Here is a 13166-nt window from a genome sequence, read left to right as displayed (position 1 = left end):
AGGCCTGGTTCGATCAGGGTGTTGGCTATGTCTCACGGGGTTGGTTTTATCTGGGTTTGTTTTATGATGTGTCAACTTGGCTAAGTTAAACTGCATTGTCTAGAATTCCCTTTCCTGTATGTTTCCTGTTAGGGTGGATCACAAAGTACAGCTTCAGGCAAGAGTTAGAGGGTGGAAATGAAGCAGCATCCATTTTTGTTTTTCTCACTCAGAAGCTCAGAGAGTTGGGGCAGGCACATGGAGCTGAGGAAGGCATTGGATATCCTATTTCACAGTCACATGTTCTATCACTGGTTCTGAAGCTGGGTCGGGGTGGCTGGACTCAGAGGAGTTACAGCCTTGGTTACATGTCCCAGAGCTGCAAAGCCTACAGTCTGGTGGCAAACATGGGCTACCAGGCCAGGCTCCCTCTTCCTTCTGGTCAATCTTCTACTGGAACCCTTATTGTCCTTTTGTTCTGAAAATGGGCAGACCATCCAATCAACTTAAAGATGTTCCAGTCATGTTGCACTACATGCCTGGGCTCAGGTTTGGGATTTCAATCCTTTCCTTCCCAGGAAATTCTTGGCTCCTAGAAAGATTGACTCACTTCTTCCAAGACATTTCTGCATCCCTAGGTACATTGGGAGAAGTACCCTGTGTCAGGTGAGGAAGGTCCTCATTATACTTTTCCCCTGGGTGAAATGTCTCCTCCTACGTAATTTGCATAACTGAGAGAGTCCTCTAAGTGGCTCTTCTCAGAGCTTAGAAGGCAGAGTGGTTTGCTGGTTCACTTTGAACCAGATGAGTCCCTAGCCGCTCTTGTGAAAGAATTAAATTTCTGCCTTACCAAGCAACCCCTTATACCTGAACAGACTGTATGTCTTTATGAGATGATTATGTTATTGATCACCCTGTGGATGCCCATGAAGCTGCTCCTGGGATCTCAGACACAGCCTAGAGCTATTTCCTGTCCAAGTGAATAAGTGGAGTGATGTTTATTCAATAAATACAAGTTTCTACTGAGTCCACGTGTACCGAGGAAGGCATAGGGAAGAGGTGAGGTTGGGAGGACGGACAGGATTTTTGAGGGGGGATAAGAGCCTGGGAAGGGAGGGATGCCATACATAAAGGCATGGGGGTGAGACCACAGAGGATTGCAGTCCTAGGGGAGGTGATGAATCTGGGAGTGGAGGCCTGAGCTCTGGCCCGGCTACTGTCTGTATGGCCTCAGTCGTGGGCACCGTTGCGCCATGTCCAATACAAAATAAATCTGAATTTGCAAGTAAGGAGAAACTTTATACAGCTAATCATTTATGAGGCAAAGAATAGGAATGTGGAAGGTCTGTGTCTGGTTTGTCAAAGGTAAAACAAGGCGGGAACCTGTGACTCTTCCCTAAGTCACATGGGGACACGTTGTTCTTTGCGGTACTCTGTTTCCTGGGACACAAAAGGCTGAGGGGGGTTTCTTAACCTTCACTGTTTTCCAAGGTCACAGGGCTCAGGTAAAGTTCAGCATTGTCACCAGATTCTGATGGATCCCTTTCACCGACTCTGTGTGCTTCTGAGGGCTTTGCTGATGACTGCTCACACCTGCGACCTTTTTCAGAGGATTGCCTAGGGTGCAGAAGCCCATGGGGTGCGGGGTGGTGTTCCATCCCACAGCCAGAAATGCCTGGGGGCGTATGTCCCCTGCCCCTCATTGTGGCCCATAGCAGGTGACTGAATGGCATGCAAGTACAAAAGCCCAGCTCCTATACCCGAAGCTGGATGTGATCTAGGTGTAACTTAGGCCCCAGAGTTCCCTGCAGGATCAAGTGGAGGCTGAGATTTCACCAGAAATTGTACTTTTGTTTTTTCCTCTTCTATCCTTCTTGTCCCATGCCCTTACCGGTGTTTCTCGGAGCACCTTTTTTTTAATTGCATTTTTTTTTGATGTGGTTTATAGTATGAGAGGTTTTTTTTTGTATTTTTCATACGTTTATTTATACTTTAAAATAATGAGTGACAGTGATTATATATACAGTGAATAAATTTTCTACTTAGGGTGATACTGAACATTTCAGAGGTTTTCTGTAACACAAGAGATTTAAGAATAAAGGCATGGGTTATTATTATTATCAAACAATATATTGTGACAAGATTGCATATTTCAATAACATCTAAAAATGATCTATACCTCATATGGACATCTAATAATAGAAAACATTGAATTAAGTGAACATTAATATAAATGTCCAATAAAAATCATTTAAAAATGGAAAGATAATGCCACAAATAGTTGATATATAAAAATCATCATTTTTTTTATTATATAAGTTTCAGGTGTACAGCATTATAGTTCAACATGTGTATACACTACAGAGTCATCACCGTCACAAATCTAGTTACCATCCATCACCATACAGTTGATCCCCAACATCCTTCTCCTCTGGTAACCCTTTAACTGCTCTCTGTATCTATGAATTTGTTTTTGTCTTATTTTGTTTGTTCATTGTTGTCTTTTGCTTGTTTCTGTTTTTAGATTCCATGTATGACAAAACCATTTGGTGTTTGTCTTTCTCTGTCTGACTTATTTCACTTAGCGTAATGCCCTCAAGGTCCATCTAAGTTGTTGCAAATGGCGAGGTTTCATTCTTTTCTGTGGCTTACAAAAAAGACGCACACACACATATATACCGCATCTTCTTTATCCGTTCATTCATCGATGGGCCCTTACATGGTTTCCATACCCTGGCTATTATAAATAATGCTGTTATGGACATAGGGGTGCATATATCTTTTTGAATTAGTGTTTCCATTTTCTTTGGATAAATATCCACAAGTAGAACAGCTGGGCCATGTGGTATTTGCATACTTAATTTTTTGAGGAGCCTCCATACCGTATTCCAATGTGGCTACACCATTTTACATTTGCACTAACAGCGCATGAGGGATCCCTTTTCCCCACATCCTATCCAACGTTTGTTATCCCTTGTCTTTTGGATGATAGCCATCCTGAGAAGTGTGAGGTGGTATCTCATTGTGTTTTTAACTTACATTTCCCTGATAATTAGTGATGTTGAGCATCTTTTCGTGTACCTGTTGGCCAGGTACATGTCTTCTTTGGTAAAATGTCTATTTAGATCCTCTGCCCATTTTTCAATCAGTTTGTTTATTTTTTGTTGTTGTTGAGTTGTATGAGTTCTTTATATATTTTGGATATTTACCCCTTATCAAACACCTGATTTGCAAATATCTTCTCCTATTCAGTAAGTTGCATTTTCACTTTGATGATTGTTTCCTTTGCTGTGCAGAAACTTTTTTGTTTGATGTAGTCCCACTTGTTTATTTTTGCTTTTGTTTCTCTTGCCTTTGGAGTCAGATCCACAAAAACATCACTAAGACGATGTCAATGAAGTTACCACCTATGTTTCCTTCTAGGAATTTTATGGCTTCAGGCCCTACATTCAAATCTTTAATCCATTTTGAGTTAATTTTTGTGTATGGTCTAAGATAGTGATCTAACTTCATTCTTTTGCATGTGGCCCTCCAGTTTTCCTATTACCATTTATTGAAGAGATTGTCCTTTCTCCATTGTATGTTCTTTGCTCCTTTGTCATAGATTAATTATCCATATATGGGTGGGTTTATTTCTGGGCTCTCAGTTCTGTTGTATTGATCTATGTGTCTGTTTCTGTACCAGTACCATACTGCTTTGATTACTATAGCTTCATAGTATAGTTTGAAATCAAGGTGTGTGATACCTCCTGGTTTGTTCTTCTTTCTCAAGATTATTTTGGCTATTTGGGGTCTTTTGTGGTTCCTTACAGGTTTTGGAATTATTTGTTCTAGTTCTGTGAAATATGCCATTGGCCTTTTTGATAGGGATTGCATTGAATCTGTAGATTGCTTTGGTCAGAGCATCTTTTAAACAAACCCCCTACATGCAAATCCTTAGCTCAAGCTCTGCTTCCAGAAGAACCCCACCTAAGACAGCCACAGTTTTCCATCTGTGCCTTTGAATAGATCATTTCTTTTAACACTTTGTTTTGACCACAGATCCCTTTCTATGCATGAAGTTCTATGAGGAATCCAGAAGGCCTAACAGACAGAAGTGGAGCTGCTGAAGTCAGAATGGGGTAGAGGCTCTTTGGCTTCTCCCACTATTCCCATCTGCCTTCTCGACTTTGCAAGCAGCTCCCGAACTGCCCTGTGGACGCTGCACCCCATTCCCATCCCCTTGGGGTTCCATGGATGCAGTGTGAGACCTCTGGCCTGGACTGTAATGCCCCTCAGCTCTGGTTCCATGATTTCCTTGGCATCAGTGCTGGTAATTGTTACAGCAGTTCCAGGCTGGGAGTGTCCCCATGCTCCCGAGCCCAGGGTACCTCTGACGGGGTTACCACTGTCCTCATTGGGGCTTTACCCCACTGGCAGTGTCCTCCTGGAAGGCAAAGCTTCTGGCCAATCCTACAGCCCCACATTCTTCTCTGAGATCCCAAGTGTGAAGGAGGTTTCCACAAACTGGGGCCCCACAGAGTTTCTGATTATTGTTTCAAATTTGTGCCCCCCCAGATTTATGTCCATGGATTTAACTCCTGATAATCCAAAGACAAGCATCTTTGGAGTGGACCTTCAGGATCTGGGTCCCTGGATGTGAAACAGTTGGGGCATCCCAAGGAGGCATATGAGGGGTCTACTCAGCCGGCCGGAGTGAGCACATGTCTCACTCAGTCAAGATATTGGTTGTGGGAGAAATGGAAGGGAAGGAGCAGGGGCTGAGTTTGTTTGGCATTAAGATGATCCACATTCTTCTCCTGATGATGATAATGACCCTATTATTGATCCCTTTTACATTTATTGGGGGCCTTATTATGTGCCAGGCATTGTGCTGAAAGCATCTAATCTTCACAACTGCCCTGGGAAGTAGATTCTATTCTCATTCCCATTTTACAGATGAAGAAACAGAGGCTTAACAGTTTGTGCAAGACCTCATAGCTAATATATTGGAGGCAGTTAAAACCCAGGTGGTCTGACTCCAGACCACCTCCTCCTGCGGGAAGCATGCTCTGATGTCTTCCCAGACACACTCAGGAGATGGCCTGCATGCACGTGTGTGGACAGGTATGTGTGTGCGTACATGCATGTGTGCAGGATCGAGGACGAAGGGGGGTTGGAGCACAAGCAGGAGAGAGGAAGTATGATCTCTTTGCTGTGTGTGGGCCCCGTGACTGCAGTCAGGCAAAGCACTGGCCTGCTCTAGCTCACTTTTATGTTTTTATTTAGAAGCTTCAATACCAGAGCTGATGGCAGAAAATGTGCAGTAAAACACGGGGAGGCCGCTGGGTAATGGCCCCTGTAAAGTGTTAATTGCCTATTGAGACTGCAGACTTTGTCGATGCGTGGGGATCTGAGCTATCGACAGGCCCTTATTTATTTCAGGCGCGCAAAGCGGGCTCCTCCTCCGAACAGGCTTCCAATCAGTCACGCTTCCCTGGGCCCCGCCAAGAAGTGCCAGTCGATAAGTCTGCCTGCTGCCTTAACCCTTTGAAGCTGGTGGTGGGTGTAGGGCTGTCTTATCCAAATGCTCTTCACAGGGCAGCCTCCACCCACAGTGGTCTTGAAGGAAAATCCCGGAAGATCAATGCTGACCCCACGCCGGGCAGGGAGCTGTGAGCTTTCTGGGAGTTTTCTCTGATGCTTGCCACGTGGAGAGGTGGGTAGTGCCCATCTGTATGGAGGGGACAGCCTAGGCTCAGAGAAGCTGAGTGAAAGTCTAGTCATCACAACTAGCACGTTGCCAACTGTTATGGGCTGAATTGTGTCCTCCACCCTCATTCATATATTGAAATCCTAACCTCCAATACTTTAGAATGGAGAAAGCGTCTTTAAAGAGGTGATTAAGGTTAAATGAGGTCATTAGGAGAGGTCCTAATCCAATATGACAGTGTCCTTATAAGAGGAGGAGGTTAGGACACAGACACACACAGAGGGAAGACACAGGGAGAAGATAGCCACCTACACACCAAGGAGAGTGGTGACAGAAGAAATCAACTCTGTTGACACTTTGATCTGAGACTCCTGGCTTCCTGAAGTGTGAGAAAATCAATTTCCTTTGTCTAAGCCACCCAAAGTGTGGTACTTTACGGCAGCCTGAGCCAACTAATACAAATTCCAAACAGTTGGCCAAGAGTACAGGTTGAGAGTATCGCAGAGGAAGGGCTCTGAGAGTGGCAAAGCCTGGACCCAAAGCAACAGTTATTGGAGGAGGTGTCGGCATGCTATTCCTCTGACATGATCAGATTTGCCCTCTGAAGGAAAAGACCACTCAGGTTACTGTGCAGGGAGAATAGGTGGTAGGACGGAAGAGCAGAGCAAGGAGACAGAGGGGGCTCTGCACACCAGGCAAGATGGCGCTTGACCGAGGGTGGTGGCAATGGAGAATGAAAGGCGTGGACCGATCTGAAATAGACTTTGAGATGGAATTGATAGAATTTGCTGATGGATTGGGAGTGGAGGTGAGAGCGAAGGAGTTGACAAGGATGGTGCTCTGGTTTCTGGCTTGAGCAAGTGAGTCTTTGCAGGAGCTATTTACCAGGAGGGAAAGCAAGAAGAGAAATCAACTGGGTGGCAGATGGTCATTTGCTTTAAGTGAGCTCTCCTTTGGAGAGTGTAAATTTATGGAATGAAGGTTGTAGGAATCTATTCAGTCCTTTCCCCACACCTCTTGCCCACAGATGACTTTTGTATGAACCAGAAATGATGTGGTTGCTTTTTCTACATCAGAACTAGACTGTAGTTTGTCAAGGATGACATCAAGTTTCCCAAGTCCTCTTCAAAGCCCTATCGCTAGTTCTCCCCCTCAACGTATGCCTTTGAAATCTACATTTGGTCTTGTAACTTCTGTATAAGGCATATATTTTCTCGTATAATATTTATAACATAAAATTTATCATTTAAACCCTTTTAAGGTGTACAATGCAGTGGCATTAAGTACATTCATAATGTTGTACAACTATGAACATCTAGTTTCAGAACTTTTTTTGGGGGGGGTGGCGCTGCACAGCTTGTGGGATCTTAGTTCCCCCACCAAGGACTGAACCCGGGCCCCTGGCAGTGAGAGCACAGAGTCCTGACCACTGGACAGCCGGGAAATTCCCCTAGTTTCAGAACTTTCAATCACCCCAAAAGGAAACCCTACCCATTAAGCAGTCACTCCCCACTCCCCATAACATCTGGCAACCACGAATATGCTTTCTGTCTCTATAGATTTACCTATTCCGGACATTTCATACAAATAGAATCAAATACTATGTGGCCTTTTGTGTCTGACTTTTTCGCTTACCTTAATGTTTTCAAGGCTCATCAAGATGTATCATCCGCTGATCCATGTTGTGGCATGTATCATACTTCATTCCTTTTTAGAGCTGAATCATACTCCATTGTATGTAGATACCACATTTTGTTTATCCATTCATCAGTTTTTGATCATTTGGATTGTTTTTCCTTTTGGTTATTATGAATAGAGCTTCTGTGGTTGTGTGTGTACAAATTTTGGTTTAGATATCTGTTTTCAGTTCTTTTGGTATATACCTAAGCGTGGAAACACTGGATCGTATGGTAATTCTATGTTTAACTTATTGAGGAATCTGTACAAGGCATTTTGAAGATAACTGTTAGCTCCCATTTTAGAGAGGAGGAAAGGAGGCCCAGAATGACCTTAACCATCATCTGTACATTGTCAATTCTCAGCTCTTTAACTCCTGCCTAAGTGTCCTTCATGGTCTTTACACTCACACATATGATGCCTGGTGGACGTTTCTACCTGGATATCTCACAGTGCCTCAAGTGCAGTGTGTCTGAAATGGAACACACCATCTCCTTTTCTTCATCCCCAGAACAGCTCAATTTCCTATTTCCCATCTCAGTGAGTGACACCACCATCCCATCACTTGGCCATCACCTTTGGCCTCATAAGGGATGGGATGATTATTAACTGTGTGACTGTGGACAAGTTATCAATCTCGCTATGCCTGGTTTCTTTGTCCAGAAAGTGGGAGGTAATCTCATTGCGCTGTGTGAGAATCAAGTAGGACCTCTCTGTGTTTGTCTCTGTTTCTGGCTCTGTCTCTCTCTCAGCAAGGTGTCTGGCACACACCGTGAGCTCAACACATGTTATTATGACTTTGAACACTTTTTGGGTGAGATGTGTTAGCATCCCGTGGAAATGGTGTCTAAAGGAATGCAGTTGAGGGAAACGGTGAACTTTAACAATGCAGCATCAGCAATACCTCGGTTCTATGGAATCAGAATACTGAGGGGTGAAGCCCAGGAATCGGTGCAGTTAACGAATGCCCCAGGTAATTTTGATGCTTGGCCAAGTTTGGAAACCCATGCATTCAGCTAATTATATTCTGTTAGTAGCAAATGCCTTAAAAACAGATTCATTTCAATCAAACATAAATTTCACTGTTTCCCTCCCTGAATCTAATAAAAGCATCAATCCATGAACCTTCAGATAGGTCTCAGTTTCTTCTTGCTGCTTCTGTTGATCTTGGGCAGCCTTCCCTACCTGTCCCCCACTAGAGTTGTCTTTTATCAAGTTGTGTCTTTGCTGTTAGGGCTGAAAGTGTCTGGATACCATTGGCTATAATGCTGAGTACTTTGTGACTCACCTTGCGCTGTCCTTTGGAAAGCGCTGCTGGTCCTGACCCATCATAGGTTTTATTGTGCAGAGCCTAGGTTCAGAAAACATTAGGGACAGAGGGAGATGTTAACTAGAGTTTCAAGGGGAAAAAAAAGTGTTTCGTGTGCAAATGAGCTTGGAGAACACAGGGTTAAACACAGTGACCCAGGTTCCTTTACTGCAGGACTTCTCAGAGCCTTGAATATGGTAATGAGTGCTGGGTATCCTAATGTGCAAATTGATCTACAACTTCAAGTGACCCAGGCTGGACAGGAGAGAGGCTTCCCAAATGGAAGAGTTTCTGGGTGGTTAGTTTCAACAGCCTGATCTCTTTTGTCAGGGGCAGAAGCAAAACTTAGAGGAAGCTTTCCTGAGGCTCTGTGATGAGGAAGGGATCAACATGGGGAAGTGGTGGTGGTGGTGAGGGGATATTGGGCACTGAGCATGGAGATCTATCCATTGATCCATTTTGATCAATATCCATCAATATCCTTATGCCCTGACTATATGTCTCATTCTCTGGCTCTGAAAAGAGCTACTTTGGCTTCTAGTGAAGGCATGCTAGACCTTCTAATGACCTGGGCACTGGGGCTGCCACCATGCCACCTGCCTCCAGTGCCACGTAGATGACTGAGCCCCACTTCCCACCATGTTGAATTGTGTGTACATCTTTCTCTTCCATTATGAGCCACTTGAGGGCAGGTCCTATGTCTTATTTTTCTTTCTTCCAACCCGCTATCACAGTGCCAGGCACACAGCTTGTGTCCGTCAGTGTTTCCTTGCCTGTGCCTTTTGTAGGCAGGGAAGAGAAAGGAAGCAGGCAGGGAAGAAAGAACTCTTGAGAGGCAAAGCAGCTGGTAAATTCCCAGGGGCTGGAGGGAATCAGGAGAGGGTTCGAAGCTCTTGGGGCCGCACAGCCGTTTCTCTCCAGATGGTCACTGCTAGAGAGCACAGCGCACCTAGGCAGAGGGTCAGCTGAGCCCTGGCGCTGGCCCAGCCCAGCTCTGCTCAGCCCTCCCGCACCCGCCCACTTCTCCTAGCAACACCCCAGTGGGCAGTGGGGATTTGGATGAGGCTCAGCCCTGCCTCAGACACTTTGCAATCTTAGGCCTAATTAAAACACCACGGACGGTTTGAACCCCGCATTAAAATTTGATGAGGAATTGATCAGCCAAGCAAACAGGAAATTTAGCCGTGAGTGAAGGTAATGTTTGCTCAAATGTGTAATGAGGCCCGTGGGGAATATTTGTGGGGACCTCAGTCATGTCTGGAGCTATTCCTGCTCTTCAATTTCATCTTCCCCATGTGCCTCTCCCCTCAAAACGTACCAGGATGCTTCCGGAGGGAACAGGAAACCAGAAAAGTTTTGATTTGACTTAAAAGTTCCCTTTGAGAACCTGAGAAAAGCCTCAGCAGTGTGCTGTAACAGTAGCATAGGTAGAGCAGAGCTGGGTGGGAGTCTTGGCTTTGTCATTTGTCAGTTGGTGTTCGTATTTTGTGATAATTGATTTTGTAATTAGTCATGGACTACCCACTGTGTGTCAGCTCCATGCTAAACCCTGCAGATAGCCTGGTATGCAAAATAGTCATGGTCTTTGCCTCCATGGGGTATGTAGTTGAGTAAGAGAGGCTATGAACCTCAATTTCCCCACCTGTAAAATGGGGGTGGTGGTATCTTATCATGTGGGGTTATGGGATGAATTAAATGAGAGAATATACACAAAACATAAAGGACAAGGCCTGCATATCTTAAGTGTCAAATGAAGATTCCTCTACACCCTCCCTCCCCATAGCCTGCATGTCAAGTCTTCCAGGCTTTTTTTTTTTTTGCGGTACGCGGGCCTCTCACTGTTGTGGCCTCTCCCGTTGTGGAGCACAGGCTCCGGATGTGCAGGCTCGGCGGCCATGGCTCACGGGCCCAGCCGCTCCGCGGCATGCGGGATCTTCCCGGACCGGGGCACGAACCTATGTCCCCTGCATCGGCAGGCGGGCTCCCAACCACTGCACCACCAGGGAAGCCCTTCCAGGGCTTTTAACATTTTCTCCTATTCAGTTTTCTGCAGGTGACCTGACTTGATATTCACTTACTTATATGTTCATCGCTGGGAAGTGTAACTGAGATTGAGGATGAAGCAAGTCACAAGACTGATCTACTTACCAGACCTGGGGACTGGTTCAGAAGTTCTACTAGAAAGATCAGATAGAAGGAATTCTTGAGTTATCTGGGATAAGGGGAGTCTCTGATGGAGAAAGTTGCTCCAAAGGTTAGGCAGACAGTCTGGAAGCTTAACACATTCTTTGGACATGCCAAAATACCTTCACCAGGAGAAGAGAGGAGTCTGGAGTGATTTCCCTTCTTTTCAGGCTTTCATGAGGACACTTTACCCTAAGTGTCAGGTCTTTTCCTCTACACATACAATATGTGTAAATACAGCTTTATTTTTACACAGTTGGGATCATATTACATATTGTTTTGTAAATTGTTCTGTTCACTGTGTTATTTAATGACTTCCTAATATTCTACAGTATGGATGAACCATATGTTATTTACTCACTTCCCTGTTGTTTTATAGTCAGGTTGTTCCATTTGTTTGCCACCAGAAGTAACTTTATGATGAACGTTTTTGTAAATAAACATTTGTTCACATTTCCAATTATTTCCTTGGGACGAAATCCTTAAGTGGGTATGAATAATTTCAGCATCCTTGATACATATTGCCAAATTACCCTTTAGGAATTTGAACAGATTTATACTCCCACCTGCAGTCTGTGAGAGCCTAATGTGCTCCACTGTCACCAACGTTGAGTTTTCTTTAATCTTTGCAAATGTAATAGATTACAAATGAAATCACATTATGTCTTAATTTGCATTTCTTTGATTATGGGTAGGCTGAACCTTTTAAATCTTCTTTATTTGCCATTTATAGTTCTTCTTACGTGAACTTTCTCTGTCTGTCCTTGGACTCTGTTTCCCCTGTCTCAGCATTTGTCTTCTTTTTTTTTTTTCGGTACGTGGGCCTCTCACTGTTGTAGCCTCTCCCATTGCGGAGCACAGGCTCCGGATGCTCAGGCCCAGTGGCCATGGCTCATGGGCCCAGCCGCTCCGCGGCATGTGGGATCTTCCCGGACTGGGGCACAAACCTGTGTCCCCTGCATCGGCAGGCGGACTCTCAACCACTGTGCCACCAGGGAAGCCCAGCATTTGTCTTCTTATTGCTCTTAAGTGTGTTCCAACCCTTAAGAAACTTAAGGGTATTAACTGTCACTTACGTTGGAAATATTTTTCTCAATTTGCTGTTGATTTTTAAATTTCTCTAGTTAGGTCTATCAATTTTTTGGAGATTTATTTATCTGCATTTATTCCTAGTGAATTCTGGGATCAGATAAATACTGATTTCAGTTTTCTCCTACAGATTGAATTTAGGGCTTTTTGGTGGCTTTGACACAGAGCTCCTTACCTACCTTCAAGGAAAGAAGGGGCCTCATTTATTGGAACAGAGCATCCTCTTTGGATGAGACCACAACTTAGGGAAGGAGGGAAATTGAGCAGCAATGGAGGATAGTTAATTGTCAAGCTCATCCAGGCATCTGGCTCAGTCTGGTGACCTTGGGGTGGTGTGTGTCATACTCTGTCCTTCTGAGCTTATAGTTTCATCAATTTAAATGTTCATAGCAGCACTATTTACAATAGCCAAGATATAGAAGCAATCTAAATGTCCACTGGCAGATGAATGGATAAAGAAGCTGTGGTGTATATTTATACAATGGAATATTACTCAGCCATACAAAAGAATGAAATAATGCCATTTGCTGCAACATGGATGGACCTAGAGATTATCATACTAAGTGAAGTGAGTCAGACAGAGAAAGACAAATATCATATGATATCACTTATATGTGGAATCTCAAAAAATGATACAGGTGAACTTATTTACAAAACAGAAATAGACTTGCAGATGTAGAAAACAAACTTATGATTACCAAAGGGGAAAGGGAGGAGGAAGGGGTAAATTAGGAGTTTGAGATTAACAGATATACACCACTAATATATAAAATAGATAAACAACAAGGACCTACCATATAGCACAGGGAACTGTATGCAATATCTTGTAATAACCTATAATGGAAAAGATTCTAAAAAATATATATATATTTGTATAACTGAATCACTTTGCTGTATACCTGAAATTAATACAACATTGTAAATCAAGTATACTTCAATAAAAATGTAAATCTTTAATCTATTTAAGAGTTCAGTTCATATTTGCAATGAAGCTCTAAAAATATGTGTGCCAGACACTTACCACTGGCTTTACACATAGGTTATATAAGTAACACACACATATATAATGTAATGTAATGTAACGTAACATAACATAACATAATATAACGTAACATATATTTTGTCTACTTTAAGCCTCACAATAGCCTAATGAGGCAGATAGTGAACTAATTTATAGAACAGGAAACTGAAGCTCAGAGGGGCAAGGTAATTTACTCAAGCTTCACTATGCTCTGT

General features: G+C 43.6%; 1 long non-coding RNA gene across 1 annotated transcript; it reads left to right on the top strand.

Moving 5' to 3' along the window:
• Nucleotides 1-778: 778 nt before the first annotated feature.
• Nucleotides 779-12891, top strand: LOC125961404 (uncharacterized). The gene is made up of 2 exons (XR_007472113.1): nucleotides 779-1038; nucleotides 1478-12891. It is a non-coding gene; the product is annotated as an uncharacterized LOC125961404 (long non-coding RNA).
• The last annotated feature ends 275 nt before the right edge of the window (nucleotides 12892-13166 follow it).

The sequence above is a fragment of the Orcinus orca genome, chromosome 16 (genome assembly GCF_937001465.1).
Source record: "Orcinus orca chromosome 16, mOrcOrc1.1, whole genome shotgun sequence".
Classification (NCBI taxonomy): Eukaryota; Metazoa; Chordata; class Mammalia; order Artiodactyla; family Delphinidae; genus Orcinus; species Orcinus orca.
This window is presented reverse-complemented; position numbering and strand designations above follow the sequence as displayed.